This window comes from Phallusia mammillata, chromosome 2 (genome assembly GCF_965637545.1).
Source record: "Phallusia mammillata chromosome 2, kaPhaMamm4.hap1.1, whole genome shotgun sequence".
Lineage (NCBI taxonomy): Eukaryota > Metazoa > Chordata > Ascidiacea > Phlebobranchia > Ascidiidae > Phallusia > Phallusia mammillata.
This window is the reverse complement of record NC_137253.1, coordinates 30,416,912-30,440,142: the sequence shown is the minus strand read 5'-3', so window position 1 is coordinate 30,440,142 and position 23,231 is coordinate 30,416,912. Positions and strand designations below refer to the sequence as shown.

The 23,231-nt window shown below is 36.8% G+C and overlaps 1 long non-coding RNA gene across 1 annotated transcript; it reads right to left on the bottom strand.

Moving 5' to 3' along the window:
- Positions 1 to 1,376: 1,376 nt before the first annotated feature.
- Positions 1,377 to 2,589, bottom strand: LOC145215490 (uncharacterized). Its single transcript, XR_013857311.1, has 3 exons — positions 2,520 to 2,589; positions 2,232 to 2,369; positions 1,377 to 1,672 (listed from the first exon to the last, which is right to left on the bottom strand). It is a non-coding gene; the product is annotated as an uncharacterized LOC145215490 (long non-coding RNA).
- Positions 2,590 to 23,231: the final 20,642 nt, after the last annotated feature.

Sequence of the window (23,231 nt, the reverse complement as noted above, 5' to 3'; positions counted from 1 at the left end):
ATGTGTTTGTCTCTCCCAATTTTTTTGACGTGTTTATTGTAAAAGAAAGGGCAACGTACACATTATATGAAACATACCTCACAATCTTAACGTAGTTTTACGTTCTGTTTGTGATCAGTTTTACCAGCAATGTGGAAAACTGTAGCTATCCTCTGTAGGCGATGAGGTTACCTGCGATGCGCAAAGCCCTATTATTTCATCATAACTTACAAACATAAGCGATTGTTTGCACCCAATCCTTGAATTAAATTTATGCTTAGTAGTGGCTGTGATGTAATTAGTTGTTAAAATACTTTAAAAAGGGAAAATTAACTCATAAGACTACGTTTTGAAAGAAGTATAAGTTGTGAATGTACTCAAAAGTATGGCGATTTTCCGCACAAGAAATTTAAACACTCAATAAAAAACACATCTGGGTTTAAGAGTGGCATTTGTCTGCAGTGATAAATGCTACGCAAGTTGTTGAAAAAATGTATACCCTAGTGCAGTGGTTCTTAAACTTTTTTGACCGCGACCCAAACCTGAGTTATATGAACATCTCACGACCCAAGCTTCAAACATCAAAAAATGTATTTTTTTCTGATATGCATGAAAAAAGACGCAGACAGCCAGTTGTATGTACACAGTACTATGAAACAATGATTAATTAGAAACAAATGATTGATTTATTGTAGCGTGTTTCATTAAATTGAAATTTTTCCTTCATAAATCTTCAATGCACAGCTCTATTTTTCATTCAAGAGACCACTTTATATTTGTATTCAGTAAAAGGTCTGTGATTCGACTTTTAAATGTCCTGTTCGACAACGAAACGGACTGCAATTTCGAGGCCACGTCGTCGCCGCATAGCATGTCAAAATGACTGCATGCTTAATGAGGCATAACACAGCACACATTGCGGCTTTGCAGCATGATCGTTGATAGAAGTAAATCCCAAATCTAAACATGTTTCCTTGCACGAATACTTGTCCTATTATTTCCCGTGCCACGACGTTACAATCGCCATGTACGTGACAGTAAAGTTGGAAGGCTATTGTCGTCTGTATATGGTAAAGATTGGTTTACTTTACTGTACAACGTGGTCGAGTGAGTTGACTTTACTATTGCATTAAGTAAATTTGTTTGTGTTTACTTAATGCAGTAATAGTTCGTTCAGAATTGAATCACTATAGCGCGACCCATTTTTTGACCTTTTGTTGGTTTATAACTCATGTTGAAATCAACGTTTTTTTCTGCTAATGATGAAGTAGCTACAATAATTGCGGAAGTTGTTTTAATTATGGAAGTGCTTATTTATTTTCTTTTAACACAACAACTGATAACAAAAACAAACAAACAAACAAACTAAAAATCGGTTTGACTTGATTCCTAAGGTTTTTTCATGCGTAAGTCACATGACTTACTCGAAGCTGATCATTGGCTCCTTGCTTTTGAAAAGACAAACTGCGTTAATAGGTTTTATTTTTTGGGTAAATTCGAAAGTGTTTCATCACACGTAGATTATAGGTTAGTACGAAGTATTTCTGTGCAACTGTTGGTGCTTATTATTTGTTGAAGTAATAAATGTATTTCCCATCAGTTTCTGCCCAATTCTTGAGTTGGCCCATGTTCTGTGCTTCGATCCTATACCCGAAGTCATTCTGATTCGGATCTTGATCATTGAAGTACAATTCTGAATATAAAAAGAAATTTAATGCTAAAAAAATAAAACTTTATATAGTGTGTGACACTTGTCGAGCGGCTACCATGCACTTTGTGACATCACTCATGTATGACATCACTTTTTCATGACATCAGGAACTTGTGACTTTTATATGTTTGCAGTCGAGTGCTATAGATTTAACGCTAAAATGAATCCTACTTGATGTAGCTTTAACCTGATTCGTCAAGTTGTGGCCAAAAGCGCGAATACACAGTACATGCTCACAAAGTACACTAAGTTTAAGGGGCACTGTAAGCAACTTTAGAAGTGAACGCTAGAAGACACACATCAGTAACACTGGTGTGCAAAACCAGGGATCCTAGAACTACAGATGTAACGAAAAGAATTAAATTACAGCAACAGGCCCACTTTAGTGTAATACTTTTGTGTAATATAGATCATTTACACATATCAAACTGTTGTCGATAGGTAAAACCAGCTGGGCGATGCTACCAAACGCAAATGCATAAAAAAATAGCCTATAAGTTGGATCGTATTTGATGAGAAAATGCACACAAGCCTTGCTTACCTCCATTGTAAACATGTTGGAATTGTGTTTGTACAGCAGAACTAATTTTCTCCGATAAAACTTCCGAAGACCATGAATTGACGTCTTCTTCACTGTAGCCGTATGCAATTTTACCAACTTCGTCATAACCGTCATCACCTTAAAAATCATCATTTTATAACCTGTATTGCATTGGGTTTAATTGCCCAAAATGTGCAAGTTTGTACTGTTTTCACCAAAGCCATTGGCCCATCTAATTATGAGCTCGGAGTTATACCGTACACTGATTTGCAAAGGAGATTAACTTACCCAGTCGCATAACGATTCCATAAGCATTTCCCATGTTTGACTACAGATCCAGCAATTTTTTTAAGTTACAATTTTTTTCTTCTTCTGAAAATGACAAATACGAAAATTCTATCGTACCAGAAAACTTAAATTTAACTTATTGCAAAAACATCTTTAAACAATTGGCAGGGCGGTTTGATTTCATTGGGCTGTGCAGAAAGCGTGCTGTATATATTTCTGTTTAGGAACGCAATTCCAATGAACTATAAACATTGCGCTACAACTGGTTTATTAGTAATGGACAAAAATTAAAGTTCTCTCACAAAAATAATTCGAAATCTCACAAAATCTTCTGTAAGTTTTACAAATTATTTTACGGACATTTTTGCCAGTCAGTCAAGTTTGGGATCAACCGCTACTAACTTTCTGACGCAAGACAGAACGCAGCACTGCTTTTATACCCACATACCCTTTTTTATTTTCGCGTTTTATAGCTTTTTTGTACCATATAAGTTCTAGACTGAGTGGCATACAAGACACGCCTTTATTTTTCTGTTATTAAGTTAAATTCCAGAATCTGAAACCAAAAGCCTGCTTACGAAAATTGCCTACTCAAAAACAACTGGCTACCTGGTTTTTAAGCGGATCCTAGTTTTCAAAAAATGTCAATTAATTGAAACCAAACTATCAAAATACCATTCGCAATCACAAATAGCAATTTGAGTTCAGCAAAATTGACCTTAGCAATTTTTATGCGAAAGTTTTCGATGGCTGTAATAAGACATGAAACAAAACAAAATTACACATCTGAGAAACTTGGGTAAAGAAATTTTGTCAACAAGATAACAACAGTCAAACACAGAAACACGATGATCATCATAATTCATGTTTTTTTCGGGTGATTCACCTTTGAAATAAAGAAATCAAAGTTGCAAGAGAGTGACGTAATATAAGTGACGTCAAAATGAAAAACAACTATGGGTACCGATCTTTGTTTTTGTGTTACTTGGAATTGAAACATATGCCAACACAACTGACATTGTGCATTAATATTCTTTAATAATGCCCTATTTATTTTGTATACATACGTAAATGCTTAAGTTCATTATACCCAGCTGAGGATATTTGATGTTGCCCAAAGCAAACTTTTTCAGTACTAGACTTTTACTAGTATTATCCTGAAAGCACGTGATCAAAACTCGGTCATGCAGAACGTGGCGCAGGCGGTGACGAATGGTTCCCGACGTAACATTTTGAGGAGAACGATGTTTGACTAGATTGTTATTTTTACCCAAATACAAAAGGCATCGAAAAAAAACAGCAGCAATGTCGCCACATAAAATATAAATACTAAAAACATGTACAGGAAAAAAGCATTAGACATTATTGTAAATAAATTCATGAAGATATGTTTTCTAGGGCCACTATTAGTTGCTTTTTTGACAACGCGAATAATCGTATTTACTGTATAAAACTAAACAAACTCACCTTGCTTTTATATCAATGTGTACAAATAAATCAACAACAAAAACGTTAGGTCATCAGTTGAACCCAACAACAGATTAAGATGAAGGTGAAAATAGTCTATAGATTTCACCAACAGGCATAAGGTAAACGAAATTCCAATCTCACCTGTTAAACAGGGAACGGGGTTTTATAGGCGCGTTTTGGTATCATCCACCAATTGTGCCCTTTACTGTTTTGCGCTTAATACCGTTTTAAGGTTGCGCAGCTTTTTCCGGCTCGGTGATTGTTTTAGTGCTATTGTGTCGTTATGTTGTCTTTCACTAAGCAAAATAAACTCAACTCATTTGGAATTATCCAGTTGAAGCCTGAAGCATGAAGCGACGAAACCTTAGGCGTAAAACGTACGACCTGGAATCACTTGTTGATATTTAGCCCCACCATGTGGTTACGTTACATATTTTAAGCTCAACGCTATCGGCGCTAAAGAATAAAAGGTGTTTATGTGAAGCAAGATAAAAAAGGTGACTGTTTTTATGCTGTTGAAATTTTCAAAAACCTTCCTTGCCAAACAGGCGTTCACGGAGAAGCAGGCTGCTTGTTGAAGCTTTGAAATAATAGAGGTAAGAGCTTTCTGATTAGACACGCTTGCTATTATTTGTGGACAACCTACGACATTATAATGTAATATGTTATGACCAGTGGTGGGATTCAATGTTTTTGTCAGGCGTCCACAAAAGGCATATTTTTCAGTCGGTTTTGTTACAAAAAGTCCATTGACAGCAACCAGTAATGCTAACCGGTTCGTTGATCTCACAAAATTTCTTGAGACGGACCTATATAACCGGTGCGAACAGGCTGAATCCCACCACTTAATTAGTGACATGTGCAAGGGTAATAAACTTATTATTTTGATCATGTAAAAAAAATATTAATTTATTTTGATAAATTTAAATACTTATTTATGCGTTGTCAAGTTTCTACATTTTAGGTCTCCTAGGTGCTTTAGTAGTCATAATTTTTTTCTAATTTAATAACAATAGCTGAAAGAAGTATGTATGTCGAATTGGGATAATGTTTAAGAAAGTAACTGGGTTTTATTTGCTATGGTTCGATTGGTGACAGATTTCCCATTTTTTCAGAGACTTCTCGTTAAAACTGCATTTATAGAGCGACGATTCAAACAGACATGCCAAGTTATATAGTAAAGCGAAAACGTAAGTCTTGTAAATCGTATTAGGCCCTTTTTGAAGGTTACATATGGCAAACTTCCAACAGTTTTACACACGTCGAAACTCACAGTGACAGGCTTTATGTATAACTTTAGTTTACAAACACAATCTAATACAGAAATGACCAGACTTACAACCAATTGCCATTTAGTTTTTGGATTGGTTGCTTAACATGAGTAGATTTGTCAGGCCTGAATCAAGCCCCTTCTATTTAAACTCAATACCAAACATGACCCGTAAAGTCCACCCGACTTATAACGCTAGATTATTTTGTTTTCAGTTACTGATGGCGGCTACACGAAGGTTGGGACGATACGTTTGCAGAGCATGCACGATAACGTTGAGCCACCAGACCCAAAAGTAGTTGCGGGAAAAGTGCTGGGAGCTGTAACTATGGCCATCGACGATAATTATACCGGAAGTATGTTGTATACCGGAAGCATAAAGTTAAAGCTAACCATGTCTGTATTAAACAAGTATACCTGAAGTAGCACTAAAAATACCCAAAGTAACACACAACTGTCAAATACAGACATGATTTTAGTTTTTTATGTTAGTGTCACAAAGTTGCAACTCGTTTTTATCTCACGGGGTTCGAACCAACGACGAATAATCCGACGCGACTGACCCAGATATAGACATAAAAAGAACTGATCGAGATTCGTCCCCGGGTTTTAGTTTGAACGCAACTAAGAGTTTGGTTTGCTACGTGCGCGCTATGTAGGCAAGAATAATTTGCTAACAACTCGTATTGCATAATACTAGCGGGAAGACTAATGAGTCTTTACCCGCTAGTATTATGAAAAACGGACAAATTGGTAATGCACCGAAAATTCCGTAGACCGAGCCATTCCAGCCGCGTAGGCCCACGATATTTCAGTTTCGGTCCCAAATATTTACGAAATTTGTGACTGAACTTTTTGAATCTGATAAAACAACAATGTGGTGTCACATTTTATTAGGTTAGTTTGACAGAAATTTGAACTATTCTTTATCTTCGTATGAAATTTTAGGCGATATTTGGCTTTGGTTTAAATTTAAATGAAATGTCTTCTCGCTGCTTTTCCGTTTCCAGCAGCCAAATATTTAAAGCTACGCGTAATGCTGTCCATAAACTGGTAAAAGCGTGCACATTTGATTTTGCTCACAGTGGTCTAAGTAAGTTAGGTTACACTGCTTGTGTGTATGCCCAGACATCTATTAAATAAATTAGGATGCGCATAAACTGGTCCGTGGCCACAGCATGCACATCTGATTTGCTCACAGTGGTCTTTAGTCAGCTTAGGTTACAGTGTATGTGTGTATGTCCAGACATTTATCAAACAAATCTATTCTACACAAAATGTGGTACGTGACCACAGCATTCACATCTTTAATGTCGCTCACAGTGGTCCTCAGTGTACATAAAAATGTTGTCTATATGTTGAGACAAAAATGACAGGTTTGCTGATACTTATGTTAAGATCGTGGATGCTTTTGGTGTTTTCGTTTTTTAGAGCTTTACTTCAGTGATCAGGACCCATCAGAAAACAACTACGGGCAAGAAATAGTGGCTGATGAAATGTATCAGCTTATTCAGTGGGTCAAGGAAGGCAAGGAAGATATTTACTTCTTCGACAAAGCATGATATACGCTGAAATCCACTCGCAAAATCACAATTGGAAAACAATCGTCTTTTTCGTACCGTTGATTACGTCATATACACCACTTCATATGTTCTTGCAAAATTTCCTTGTAAGTTTTTCGTTTTTTTTTTCAACAATACATTAGTTGTGACGGGTGTTTTGTTTCCTTTGTTGTAACTTCTAACTGACGTTAAGTCCCTTGTAGCAAAATGTGTAAACCATTTTTTTCATAATTGCGTAGTATTCAATCACTAATTCGTGTGTGTTAGGCAAATAAAATTCTGTTACAGTAAAACGTGTGAAAACGAAAAAAAGACAAATCAGTTTACAAACTAAACCCAAATCCCGAAAACAGTCAAGGCAAAAATAAACAGCTATATAAACAACTTACACTTTTTGTACAACGTCGAATTTTTTGAATTAATTAAGCACCAGTTTATTTGTTAGTTTAGATAAGCATTTGTGACCGGGATTTGAACCAACCTCCGTAACCCTCCGTAACTTTTTGAAGCAATAACTTTTTCATTGCTTTAAAATGTAGATATCATTTCAGTTGCAAAGGCTGAATGCATGGCACAAGCGGGAAGGATTAATGTTGGCATAAAATACACGAGATAATATTTAAAGCGAAGCTATATGACGTAAGAGTCGAATAATGATGACGTAACCTGATGACATAAAAGTGGAAGAAGCCAACTTTTTCTAATGTACTTTTGTTTTCATTTAAGTTACAAACTGTAAGGACCGGGGTTTTTACAAGTGGTCAATAATCGACACTTTAAATCTTAAACGCCTAAATTTATATGCACAGATTTTATACTTGGGTGAAAAAACTATTCACAGCGAAACATATCAATCAAAGTCCATCAACCAAACAAAAAAACAGAAACTCAATCAAGTCTCCCTGTCAGACAGCGGAATTCGAAAACTTCCCTAAACAAATAACCCGTTGTTTTTGGGCCTTGCATTCGAAAAATAGTTGGTTGTTTTTGTGCTTCGTTCTATTTTCGATGCAGACTTTCAGCAGAGCGGTTGAAAACCTGTGCGGGGGACGACACAGACATACAAGTAAGATAACTCGCCACGCACGACTAAACAAGCATGTTTTGGGGTGATGTCAATTTTTTCCACCCCGCCCCCAGTCTCCATGTAATGGGGTCGAGGGGTTTCGGTCGCATTATCCAAAACTACAACAACTTTATTCATCATCATAAAACTACGAATGTGTTGATTGACACAGAAAAATTATAAGTCAGGCCGGGCTTTTCGGGCTAAGGTTTCTTCAAACTACACGGGCTTGATTGGGGCCTCACTATACACAATTTTTTGAATCAATTTAATTTGCTAAGTAGCCAGTTTCTGGACCTGACCTATTGATAAACAGCCCTAAAGCGCCTTGTTAAAGACCAGTGGTCTATTGTGCTTGTGATCTTGGTTTTTCCTCAAATTTTCGGGCCTAAACTGGTTTCTCAAAAACGATTCGGGTTCTTGCCTGGTTTTCGGGCTTGCACATTCGGGTTTGGTCTCCGAATTTCAGCTTTGTTTACAACTCAGTCTTGACAGACATAATTTATAAACCGTCTTTTTGATCAACCATCAATTGTATTTGAATCATCTGACGTTTCTATTTGCGCAAGTCTCTTTTTCGTGTTCACCCTGTTTGCGGTGTTATAAAAACGATTGTGTTGGCTGGTAAGCTAGTTGGCACTACACTGATAAAGACGCCCAGAATGAAACGGCAAACGTCAGATGAATCAAATACAATTGTCTGTTGATCCAAATAAAAAGTGTTTCAAAACTACATTTATATTTGAAAAAAAAACGCATTTACGCCCACAGCCCCATAAGGCAACTTATAAATCGCTTTGCAAGTCAGCAGCTAGCTGAATTTGCGCTTACTTCGTTAAAGTGTCATTACCTTTATTATTTCATTATACTATAATTTCATTTTCTTTGTACTATGACTTAGTAATGTTATATCGCAAAACTATTTGTAAATATGCTACATTAAATGTTTTTATTCCTAGCGGTTGATAATCTGCATCTGCGGAACTTATCGCATATTTTTGAGGAATTGAAATTTGAATTCGCGGCATGGGTACAAGTACGCAAAAGGATTGAATATTTCAGTTTGTAATTACGTTCTCTACGAAAAACATTTACTATTTAAGCCAGATCACTGTCAATGCAATTTTTGAACCGGAACACTTAGATTTACATTTTTTAGGTTTGATTCTTTTCGTCTTTGAAGTTTCCTATCTTTAATAGCGCAAATTTAATCAACTGCATAGTTGGAACTGATAATGTGTGCAAGTGTTGTATTATGCATTTAGGTTTTCTGCCTTTGGAAAGCATTCGTTGATAAATTTAGTTGAAAACGGCTCGTGTTTTCTCCACGAAATAGCCGAAATGGGGCATATGTTTTGTTTCGGTCTTAAAAACCACCACAAACAGAAATGCCAATACAATGTTTTATTATTTTCGGGTTAGTTCGGGTACGATCATTTAATTAGTGTATTCTGTTTATGGTTCGTGCAAACACGAATAGCATTTCTTCTACTGGGCTGGTGGATTAGGATTGGGCCTCTGGCTCTTTTGGTGCCGGAGCTGCGGATTTGTTGAAGAAATACAAATCGTATTTGCCCTCCTTTACCCAGTTCTTCAGCTCGAACATCTTGTCAGGAACGATTTCGTATCCAAAGTTGTTGACAGATGGATCCTGGTTATAGAAGTAAAGGCCTGAAAAAAAAACAGATTTTTATTTATGGTGAAGGTGATGCTGCTGATCCTGTTTTTAACGTGATATCTTAGTTGTTTAATTGCGTTTTGGTTTGTTACTAAATCGCATACTTAGTTGCTGTTTTATTCTGTCAACTTAACTAAAGTGTAAGATTTTTATGGCCCAGTAGCGCGAAAATTTGTCATTTTGTAGTTCTTGAAAAAATGGTTTCTAAAAACGATTGTCAATATCAGTGAAATGCTGTCATTCAAAAGCATTATTTCGTGGGTTAGTGTTCTGAAATGGTACGAAATACTTACTAGGATTTCCGCCAACCTTCAACTGTGTGCTTACAGCAGCAGAAACTTGTTTTGCTACAACGTCGGGATCTGGAGGTGAAATGTCCTTTAGCATGTTGGCTTTGGAAATTTCGCCAACTTTGCAGAACTCTCCACCTTCAACTGAAAAATATATATTTTACTGGGGGTAAACTGCAACTTAGTAAAAATAAACCACGTCATGACGATTTTTAATTAATGAAATAAAAAGTAATATAAGAAACCAGCATACACAAAAGAAAGACCTATACCACAAACCAAACTTTTCTGACAAAAGTTGTATGTTACTCACGTTGTTTTTTGATAATGTAATTGGGCATCTTTTGTTTGCTTGTTCAACAGAACTGTTATTAACTTAGTTTTATGAGCTGTAAAATAAAAAATAACATTGCGCCACAACGGTGCTACGAACTGTTGCATTTGTAACGGTCATAAAAATTAAAGTTATTCTCTCACAAAGAAACAACACAAAATCTTCTGAATGAAATTACTTCACTCTCCTTGTCTACCAGCAAAGTTCTGGATGAACCTTTGCCAGATGTCTGACACTGAATATAGCATGTAGCGCTCTTTTTATACCCAAATATCCTTTAAATTTTTTCTGGTCTTATTGTTTTTTTTTTACCATATTGCTCTAAGTTCTAGTTTCAGAGGCGCACAGATACATCGGCGCGTACAGGGCATTCCTGTATTTTTCCGTTGGTAAATGAAATTTCACAATCCGAAACCAGATGCCTGTTGACGAAGTATTGCCTACTCAAGAAAAAATTGAAACCAAACTTGTTTTAAAGCAGGTTTACGTTAAAAAAAATACTGATTATTTGATATCAACATATTAAAAAACACTTACAATCGTAAATTGGTTTTGTAGATTAGTGGCTTCAAAATATAGAGTAAAAATTAAGAATTTTAAATCCCTTTTCTGACTATTCACTTGACAAAATTTTTAATCAGACATTCCATTATATTTCATAATCACAAGTTTCAATTCTTATGTTTTTGTTGTCTCGAGACATTTAAATGTTAACAGGGTCTTTCACAAAGAGAAACAATGCAAGGACACCAAGTTAATTTATTTTCTCGTTTAATCGAAAAACTGCTTATCTATGCATCATATAATAATCCATGTAAGTTAAATACACAACGAAGCAGTTGATTAAGATGCTACTTGGTTTAAGATGCTAACGAATCTATATGAACTTTAACCCCTAGTTTGTTAAGTAGTGAGTGCAGAATCAACCAACTGTTTTGAACTGTTCGTTCCAATCGCAAATAAACTAAAACGATCTTGTGGTGTCAAGTTGTGTTGTGGTAAAACGTGTCATATAATTTAGTCTTCACCGCATTATGTCACAATACTCATTCTATGTTTTGGCGCTGTAGGGAATTACTAGTAAGGCGTGGCTGAATGGGCCAAGTATAGGGGATAGTTGGTGTTTTGACTTTGTATGGTAAACGGCTTTGCAGTTTAAATCTCTTTGAGTTTTAGCCCCACCATGTGGTTGCCTTGCACCATATAAGCTTAACGCCATCGGTGCTAAAGAGTCGCAGGGTTTACGTGTGGCAAAACAAAAAAGGTGACGGTTCATGTGCTGCCGAAACTCTCAAAATACTTCTTTTTTAATCTGGCGTTCGCAGACAAATGGCCTGTTGGTGATTGAAAACAAGATAATAAGGTAGGAGTACTTCCCTGTTAACCCGTTTGTTTTTGTTCAAAAATTACTTTGGTAATGACGTCACATTGTGATATGTTACGTCATGTGTAGGAGTAACAAGTTAGTAAAGTTTTAAGTTTAGAAATACTTCAGGTACGCATAAATATCATTGCAATACATTTAAAACATGTTATAGTATTTAGGATTTGATTTGCTTTATGTGTATGTCAATGGGCGTTTCCTATGTGCTGTATAGTAGTCTCTTTTGTTATTTACTTCACGATATATTTTAATAGTGGAAGATATTGTTAAAATTTCCATCGGTTTTATATGCTTAGAATAGATTGCCAACATATTTCAACTTTTTCAGAGAGTCTTCACTAATCACATTTACAGAGCGGTGATTTTGAGCAGAGATGCCCAGTTTTATTGTCAAGCGAAAACGTGAGTATATGACAAACCGAATTGTCGTAAACTTACAACGGCCAAAAAAACGTTGCATGTTAATACAATGCGGTTTAAACTCATTGACAATTATTGCGACCGGCATATCACCTACAAGCTAACCATAGAATTATTGTACCAGCAAACGCCGTTTTTTTTTGGTTTAAACTCACCACTGGGGTTTAATACTAAAAGTGAACTGATAGATTAACCGGTTTTTCGTTGGCTTATATAATTGATAGACACCGAGAGTCAGATATTTCTAGCAGCGGTAGAGCAAGAGATTTCATAATACGAGTGCAAAAAGTGAGCGTCGGTTTATTTTTTTAGGGGGCATGCTTTTTGTTAGTAACCAAATGCGAGATTCGAAATTTTGCAACGCCCCATCGATAAGCTAACCCCTAGGGCCCAGGGCAAGTTGGATTCTGCAAAACGTGGGTTGGGTATATAATAAAATAGCCCAAATAAAGTAATGTAAAGTCCAAGTCACCAAATACAAATGTGACAGAGATTTTTGTGATATCCGTACCGTAACAATGCGTCCTAAACAGAAGCAATATACCGTATGTAAGCATTATGCGAGAAAAATAAATTAACGGGGCATAGTCCTGTTTCATTGCACGGTGTACAAATCAAACAATCGAGCATTCAATTTTAGTTTACAGCGCCACGAATTAAAGGTAATATTTCACAATAACAGAACAAGTCAAAGCGTTGCAAACAAAAAGAATCAGCTTTGACCACACGTAGTTATAACTTGTAGCTGACCCCGACTATTTAAAATAATAACCTGTTGTTGTCGGTGAAAAGTAAGCGGTTGGCTAACACAGTTTGGAGGTGGTATTGCAACTGGCGCATCGGCAAATAAATTAACTTTACATGAAGCACTGTGAGTATAAATCAATCACATGATGAAAAAATGAAACAAGCAAGACAGTCAGAGTTGGCAGGTTGCGCTTTTGTTGTCCGATTGGGCTACTATTGACATCGAGTTGCGGGTTGCGCGTTTTTGGGCTTGTTTTCTTCACATACATTTGAACGTAGTGATTGCATTATAATGTCGTAGAAACAAACGCAGTAAGTTTAATTTTGACGATATAAACTGATGTGCAACATACAACAATAACTTATTTGCTTTTCTAGTTCACGATGGCGGTTACTTACAAGTTGGAACGATCCGTTCCGAGATTATGAAAGAGAACGTAGAATCTTCAGATCCAAAAGTAGTTGCTGGAAAAGTGCTGGGAGCCGTAACTATGGTGGTCGGCGAGAAGTTTACGGGAAGTATGTGGTTAACGCTTAAATCATGTTTGGTATTAGCGATTGTACTGCTAGTTCGGGTTTAAAACTTCTGGATCTGGGGCTTGTCAAAAATACAGAGACAAGAAACCTATATATTGTGCATAAAATTATATAGCGTGCATATATCCTATGTTACTCACAGTGGTCTTCGGTGTACTTAAAGTGTACGCCTAGAAACCTAAAAATCTGTGGCGCGTATATACTAATGTGTGGCCACTACGTAAACATTGCTCATATTGTTCCTAACGATATTGACGGAGCTCGTGTGTGATCAAACACTAGGAAAAAATTGACTAATTTTTAGATATTAAGGTGCGATGAATTTTTACACTTGATTTTAAGCAGAGGTGTGCAACCTTTGTTACTGTGGGGCCAAAAACAACTGCTAAAGTTAGATCGCGGGCCACACCTGTGTAAAACACAAGGTGATTTTACTTTGCTGCTTACCAAATATGCTTAACTACAAGTAAACTTCGCATTTGATTCTAGCCACATATTGCCTGGTCGCAGAAAATAGCATCGGAGGCATTAATCTGCTCAATAATATATAATAGTTGGACTCGTTTTCCAGTACTGTGTTGAGATCCCAGCGTCTCTGCGGACCTCAGTGTACTTAAATATGTTGTCGATATGTTAAGACGAATAACAGATTAGCAGATGTTAAGATTGTGGATGCTTTTGATGTTTTCATTTTTCAGAGCTCTACTTCAGCGATCAGGACCCATCAGAAAACAACTACGGACAAGAAATAGTGGCTGATGAAATTTATCAACTCGTACAGTGGGTCAAGGAAGGCAAAAAGGACGTTTACTTCTTTGACAAATAATGAAACACAACACCGGCTAATCAGCCTGATGGTTTATTGTCAGACATTATTCGGATAACTAACATTGATACAGAAACAAAAAAAACGCATTTTCTTGATATTTTTGGGTAATACGTGCTATGATATTGTGTTTCAGAATTTTTTTGTGTTTTATGATTTGCCGATTTACTTGTTATTTCCATATAGCAGAAAGCAGAGTGTTTTGTGCATGTAATCTGGATTTTAAGACGGTGGCATGATAAAAAAAAAAACTGAAAACAAGCAGTACAACAGGCTTACATGGCCTAAATGCACCAATTGTTATTTGGTTTCCTTTGGTTGTGCTTATCGTTGAACTCTTTCCAGCAAAGTGTGCTTAATACTTTTTTCTGAATTGCGTAACACTATTTCGTGATTTATAAGTTAATAAATTTATTCTGCCACAGAACGTATGAGATTGTGAAAGATTGAAGGGCGGCATAAAATTAGTTCGTTTTTGAAACAGTATTTATGAACCAGAGACAAAAACGAACAGAAACGAATAAGCACATGGTCAGCTGTTAATACAAATGTGGATCTTCCACACGCATTTGAACCACCACACATAATTTTCGTAAATATTAACTGGTTACTTCATATTGTCGGTGTCACCTACGTTCAATGTGTGTAGGCTTGATGTGGGCGAATGTATCACGGAGCCAACTCTAATAACTTGATGACGTAACAGAATACGAATCAGTCTTGTATGAAAGTACAGCTTGATATTTTTTTAAAGTTTACTTAAGCTGTAATAGCCGGGTTTTGGGGGCAAACCATACCTGGCACTTGTAGTCTGTAAACAACGTACACATTTTCTGCGGCAGCTTTGCAGCTGTGAGACGTAATTTTGAAAAGTGGTTAAAAATTTCCGCACTTTTACGAGTTGTTAGGCGCAGAACTTCCTGCGTTGGTGAAAATTCTTTGTAGTTGAAATTGTGAGGCAAAGAAATTCCAAGATTATAGGAAACCTTGCTTGTGGTATGATCGGTTCCCTCGACAACGTTTAAGCAAGGTTAATGCTATTATTGTGTGTGGTGACATAGTTTGTCAATGCAAGTTTCTTTGCATCATTTTTGGCCACATGCCTTTCCGGCGCGTGTTTAAACTTTTATCCGTCTCGCGGATGTAAAGTTTGACACACTCTCCACTCGGTTAGCACATATACCACACATGTGCTTGTCGCGTTTGCATCTGCCGGGTCAGTAAAAAAACTAATGTTGTAATTAACTTAGAGAGCTGTTGTCAATGCACTTAAATAATATAGGCCCGTCGTTTGACCACAGACCCAAAATTGCTTCAAACGGAATTGCGCTGGGTACATGAGACCCTGTAGTTAAACGGCTCCGCCAATTAGATGCTTCGAGACCAGAAAACCAAGGTTTTATCAAAACAAATCTACTAGAAAGAACGGTGCGTTCGTCGCACAAGCTTGTTATCGCTATTATTGGATGCTTTTGTCGCTTTATAAGAAATTTGTCTTTCAAGATATGCCAATAACCTGATGAAGGCGTCTCGTAAGATATGTCCAAACGTCGATGATTTAAAATAAAACTGCTGAAGGAGCAAACTCGTTTTTGCACATTTTTAGTTGTACATAATGTTGTTCACGTGCACATTTGAATTGAAACACGTTCTTTAAATCGTTAAAAATTGAAAATTTATGTTTTGTAACTTTATCGGAGCTCGTGCTGTCACAGAACATTAACCCGAAAGATATTGTCTTGTAATTAAAACTTATTTGTTACGCAGGCCCAACAGTTTTTATGTGTTTTGTCGTGTGGCAATTGAAAGTCACGCTGTGTTAGTTAACGCATTCAAATGAAAAAAATCCCTTGTCATGTTTCCCTTCCGGAAATTTTCGCAGGTATATCTATTAGGACAATAAATTCTAACTATAGTGTTATTAATTTTATTGTCACGCCTGTTCTGAGCTGTAAGTTTTGATTGATCAACTACGTGATTGAAACTAACCATGCGAGACGGGGTTGTATTATACAAGTGTTTCTTAACTTGGGGGGTCGCCAAGCATATTTGAGGGGTCGTGAAGACGCAACTCAACGGGAAGATTTCGTACTTATTCTTTTTAGCATAATATCTCACACAACAGTTTGATTTAGAATAGGTGCAACAGCATTTGCAAATATTTAATTCCATTATTGTGTTTTTGGCTTTATTAAAATATAAAAAGCACGAAATATTGAAAAGGTTTTTGTAACACGAGCCATAACCATAATTTTAGGAGTTTTCAGTACAGCAAGAAGCCGTAGCAAAACTTCCTAGGTGTGTTTTCAAAGGGGTCGCGTTGTGTTAGAAAACCTCGCAAAAGGGGTCACAAAAAATTTAAGAATCAATGTTTTATACAATTATGCTCTCTAACCTTGTAAGGATTTGTTGATTCAGTTTAGTAAAAACGACTTTGTTTTGTACCAAGAGACACGCGTGCCCATAAAATTTGTTTTGTAAAAAATAGACAAAAAAATATTAGTCGCAATTGGTTTTGTAGGTAAGACGTTTTAAAAAAGCGCGTAAAAGTTTAAATTTCAACTTTTTTGATTATACGTTTGGCTAAATTTTATTTCCTACATTCCCTTCGATTCCATAATCACAAGTTTTAATTCTTTTCTTAGGTGTCTCGAGACACATTTATATGTTAACAGGGTCTTTCACAAAAAGACACAATTCAAGGTCATCAAGTTGATTTATTTTCTGGTTTAATCGAGGAACTGCTTATTGATGTGTCATATGATACTCAATATATGATAAATACACATAGCATAAGTTGATTGGGATGCTACTTGTCTTCTTTGGCATTGTTGTAGAAATAGACATCCTTCACTTGTTCATTAACCAAGTTTCTGAGTTTGTACATATTGTCAGCAACAATCTCATCCCCGCTCAAGTTTATAGTAGGATCTTGGTCACTGAAGAAGAGTTCTGAAAAGAATTATAACAAACTAAGTTTTGAAACCGGTTCTCCAAGCCACATAGGACGCTTTGGCGTATGCCTCTCATGGGTATATCGTGGATAGAGGTAGTAAGCCTATATCGGTTTTGTTTTACACCCCTGAAAGCAATGGTCACTGATTTCACAAACATCCAGATTCGGGTTTAAGTTTTAATAAAAACTGAATTTTTTTAGTTTCCAAATTCGAGTATCTGATACGAAGTTTTTAAAAACAAAAATCAGGATCGGGTCGGGTTTCGGGCTTACGTTTTTTTGTTCCGTCCTGTTTACAGAACTGGTTTATATTGCAGAAAAATGGAAAAACAACCAACATATGATTTGTTTAACTATCATATAGTCTGTGGCCTTACTTCCTTCGTAGGTTCCTCCTAGTATGGTTTTGACTGCTGATGCGACTTTTTCAGCCACTTTGGAAGGATCGGGCATAGAAACGTCCTCCTTCATATTTACGGGTGATATTTGGCCGGCTCTTTGGAATCCGCCTTTTTCAACTGCACAAAAAGCGCTTTCAATGAACAAAAAACCGTAAAAACGCTAACTGACTATAAATGTTTGAACAATACTCTCAGGTTTTGACGACATGCTTACATTAGAAAAAAATCCATACGCTACGCAACATCAAAACACTTACGTTGTCGGAAAACAGGATATTGAGGCATGCTTCTCGTTTTGATTGGAAAAGTTAGAAATTATATACCTGACTTGAAGGAAAGAAAAAAATATATTTGGTTAAAATTAAAATTATTTAAAATACGTTTTTTGGTACCAAGGTAAGTCCATTACTACACAGAAAAAAGTCATAAAAATAACAAACGTCGTAGACTTCTAAAATCTTAAAAATCTTTCTTGTCTTCCAACAAAATGTTAAAATCACAAGTTTTCCCTAATATCTAAGTAAATTTTCCCGGTTTATATAGCAAAGAAATGCCTGTCTTTTTCTGTTTTAGCTTAAATTCACCACATATGAACCCGCTTTGCTTTTGTCCCTCTCTGTGTTTGCTTCCTTCCCCCGGGTTTTCCACACACCATTTCCGCTTTTATATCTCCCAACTCACCCAACGATGTGCAGTGTATACGAGTTCATAACATACCAAATTCGACAACATAAGATTCATAACTTACAAGTATAAGTTAAATTCTAAACGACGAAATAAACCGATATGACCGCCAGTAGTTCTTGGATGTCAACGCGGGCATTTTGGAAAGAGGCGTTTTATTCACCGGTTTTAGGAGGCGGAAAACTCAAACGAACCACCAAAACGAACTTCATAAACTTTAGCGGCTGCGCGATAGGAAATTGGTAAATATCCTCCACAGTTTGTTAAGAAGTGGGTACAGAATTAATGAACTGTTTTGGAATGCTTCTTCCAATCGCAAATGAACTGAAACGACCTTGTGGTGTCATATTGTATTGTGGTAAAGTAAAACGTGTTACATAAAGTCTTGGCTTCGCTGCATTATGTTACAATACTTAAAATTCTACGTTTTGTCGCTGTGGCGAAATACTGGAGCGACGTGGCTAAACGGGGCAAGTTTAGGGGATAGTTGATATTTGGGCTTAGCTTGCACAGTGACTGTTTTGATTTGATGCTTTACTTTTTTTCATGTTTTTCTCATGTCAATAACAGAAAACTTAGATATGAAAAAACACAAACTACACTTTAAACCACACGATGTAGAACTTCACCCAGGAAAAAATCCACAGGAGTAAGCAAAGCTGAACACCTTTTCTACACGTAACGCCCTGCAGAGGACAATTGGCGGGGCAGTTGCCTGAGCAGTTCCGCTTGTAAAAGGATTTTTTTGAAGCTGCTGCACTCCAAACTCTAAATCCAAACTCTAACCCAGCCACCAAGAAAAAAATATTTCTACTTATTACGTCACCCCATCATATGTATAAAACTTTGCTTTCGTTGTGGTGTATTGTGACTGCGTGGAAAATCAAAAGTTTATTGCGAAGTTGGTGTAACAAGCGTCTTTGTGTGAGGTAATCAGCTTTTCCGCAAGTTGCTGATTTAACAACGGGTTTCTCAAAAACGATTCGGGTTCGGTTTCCAATTTCGGCCCCGTTTACTCTGATCCCTGATCAAAAGCATGATCGTTGTTTCAACATTAATGATTTTTAGTCACCTAAAGTGGTTTAGTGGAAATGTTTAATAGTTAACAGCAAAGTTGGCAAAGTAATTAACAGCTCAATGCTGCGTTTTTTGTAACATAACCATCTGTTGCACCAACATGCACAAATATCAAATGTGAAAAGAGTATGTAGGTGGAAAGGACGTCGTTGGTTAAATCACGTGACATGATCGAGGTTGCTGATTGGTTCCCAGCTTTCAAAAATATTTAAACGAAAATAGAGTTTATACTTTTATTGCCTAGATAGATAAATACCATTACTTTTAATGTGTGGAGAAAACAAGATCCCTGTATTATTTCGGTCGATAGGAATGGATAAATTAGGTGCAATCTAGCAAAGCATAAACAAGAGTTGTAAGCAAGCATGCACGATTCTGATTTTTTCTAAAAATAAAGCCATTATTAGGCCTTAATGTTAATTTTAAATAATAACGTCACCACTGTGGCCGTCAGGCCCAAATCAAGCTCGTTTTATTCAAAGTCAAGACCGAGCCTTAACGTTCCTCTTTCATGTATTTATACACACAATAGTAAGCAATGTGCTAATGCGTAGGATTGACGCAATCGACAAAATGTTTTAAAATTCGTTTTAACTACCCACTAGCGCCACCCAACGAGAAGCATACTTACAAACTGCACATAAACATATCATTTAATGTATTTTCAGTTACCCTTTAGTTTTATGGCTTAACTAAATCGCAAACCAGGTTCCTCGGTTTTAATTAAATTATTTGCATTTTATGTGACTATAGAAATAAAAATTAAAAAAGTTCTTCACAGGTTGGTGGTTAATAAAAGCAGCTCCTTGTCAAAGGTTACTAAATCTCTTTTACAGTTGTTTCGAGTTTCAAACCTACCATTTTTCTATTTTGAATCCTGACCCGCGGGTTTTGAGTCTATATATATAAACTCACAAACTTTTACTTTAAGATGAATAAACACATCTTTTGCTAATGACCCTTTGTCAAATCACATGACCTGTCCGAGCCAGCTGATTGGCTCTTTGGTTTCGATTCACTACAAAGTTTATTGCTTGGGTAGTTTATGGTCGGGATAAATGTGATAATTTATTGACGCATATAGGAAATGTGATACGATTAAATATCACAGTGTGGCGCACCGTGATCATTCCAGTGGGGTAGAGCTACTAACACTGAGCTTCACCTTTGGCTCGACCTGGGAACTTCTGGTAGGTGGCCCAAAAGAGCATAGGTGTTTATGGTGCTGTTACAGCAATTTGGGTTTATGGTAAGAATACTTGCTGAGTCGGGTCCGGATTACCCGAGGTTTACCGAATTTTAGCAAAACTGCCTGTCAAAGAACAAGTTTAACGATGAAGTGCAAAAATTTGAAGAAATTCACAAACTTACCTCTGCGCATAACGATTCCATAAACACTTCCCATGTTTCAGTGCAGCTCCAATACAGTTAATAACTTACTTGGAAATCCTATTTCTAACACCAAAAAGTTACGAAAACAGTCAAAGTCAGCAATGCATATTATATATAGTACAGAAAAGACGGTCCAAGATTGTTGTAATTTTCTTTTATTGCAAAACATATGTTAAAAAAAATTGGGCAGCAAAAAGCGCACAGTAGGCTACATTAATTAGTATACATAGTCGATGTTTCAATCTGTCAAAAAACACCTCTTTGCAGTTTAGACGCTATAGTTAAGCTGTATTAATAACCCATCTGGATTGTTACTGTCAAACAAAACTGAAAAAAAACATGGTGTTTATAAAGGAGATATTTCCGCTATTTTAAACAAAAATATCCTCATCACACATTGTCTGGTTTATTACCTGTCTCCTGTTTCTCTAAATCATTAACAAAACAATTCAACAATTTGCATATTCCTGTCAATCCTGTTTCCCTTGCTTTTTGTTTATTCAATCATTGTCAGTGATAAATTTGATGCAGTCGCATTGTGGCGCTTGAACAACTATGATACTATAATGGAAAAGAGCATCTATTCAAATCAAATCTGTTTCCTGCATCCTTAAAACGCAGTTGTGGGTATTAGTAATAACAGTATTTTAGAATGAAGTATATTATACTAAACTGAGTTCTCATTGCCACGTAACACAAACAGCTGCTTTTGGAAAAATACAGAACAACCGAGGCAGATTTTACGCGCTGCATCCATTAGTACAGGGTTGAATAACCATTAAGTCATTTAAATGCACTACGAGCGTAAGATTTCGTGTTCATTTTGAATCGTAGCTCGCGAATGCCATTTTTTTGCAAAGTCAACTGGAAACTCAAACACTTGTGCAACTTTAGGGTAATTCCGTTTTATTTTATTTGTTACTGATTTTTCGTATTAAATGGGTAACCTGGAGAATCTTTCTCCTATTCATCCGAAAAAGTAAGTGCGCTTGTTAGACGCGATAAGGCAAAATGGTTGTTAATTTAACGATAACCGACAACCCACTTGCGACATCAAGCCGACAAATTGTCGGAGGTTTTTTGAATTGGTTACATTAGGGGCCACCACAGCGAACCGGATAACATTGAAAAGAACACGCGATGGACCCACAGCCATAAGCCCTATCGTAGCCGTTCCAAAACTGTGGTCTGCGTAGCTGTTTTTTTTAGGAGGGAACATCAAGAACGTTTTAACTACTGAGCACTACTTATTTATTCCCTCGTGGCGAGTTTTCCCTAATTTCGTTATTCATCCACGCGTAATCGAACCGCACAATACGTCACATGCCTTTTCTACTTGCAACGTGTCATGCCTCACACTATATTTTCGGACTGATTCTAACCCTGGCCCTAACCTAGGGGTGGATAAACTACGGCCCGCGGGTCGCATGCGGCCCGGCAAATTTTATGAAATTTGACGAAGAAACATAAGATACCAGGGTGCGACTTGCCGATGCCTATATTATGTGCAGTATCCGAGCCAAACATTGGGTCTAAACATAGATACACTTTTTACGTGCACAGATACTTTTATCCTGTTGTTTCTGCCACTTTATTTTGCAAATTAGGCACTTGACACAATTTCATCGCTTGGTTTCGGAAGGTTGCTGTAGAAAACGCATGTTACTGAATAGACGATTTGCCGAAACAACAATTTAGTTTTTCGATAATTTGTTACGCCGGGGAATAAAAGTAAAAGCGATTCACGTTTTCAAATCCACTGTGCACTGTTGACGCCAAAACTTTGGTCACTTTGGATCAAGTTTAGGTCGTTGCAGTACAATGCAAACGGACATTAAACACGGCTTTGAAATCGTTAACACAGACCCGCACAACACCTAAAGATGGATGCTATTAGCGGCTCGCATTGTTTAATGTTGGCGCAAGGAATTAATTAACAAAAAACGTGGTCTAGCCTATGTTGCAACTCTATTTTGAAACAATTACAATTGTTGCGTTTTAACCAATGTTTCTACGATCAATAAAGTAACAACAAACGCATTTGCAATTAGCTGAAAACGTACTATGTTAATATTTTGTGTAAAATATGCTATGCGGCCCCATAAAGTTGAGAACTTTTGAATGCGGTCCTTACACTAAAAAGTTTGGCCACCCCTACATGGGCGTCCGCAGCGGGGGACAAGGGGAGGGGGGGGGCGCGTGCCCCCCCCCCCCCCCCTGGAAAAAAAAAACGCAAACGGTCGCAAAATTCGCATCTTAAAACAAAACACCATCAACATTCACACAGTGTTATACAAAAACTATTCCTGGAACGTAAACTGAAGACGTCGTGGGTCTCCACCCTGTTAAACGCACCGAATACAAGCTGTAACTGTAAGAGAACAGGATGAGGTTTTACAACAGATTAAATGAATCGAACATTATTACTAAACAATAGCTCGGTAACAAGCATATTATTACGTCATTGGTGGATGTGTCAAAAAGCCATTATGTGATACCTTCACTGTATCTGTTGTTACATCTGATAAGGTTCGTGTATGTAAATCCTACTTCCGTTAAAAATCGTTTGCCAACCTACCACATATTTCAGTAATAGTTAATATTGTGTTTATTGCACT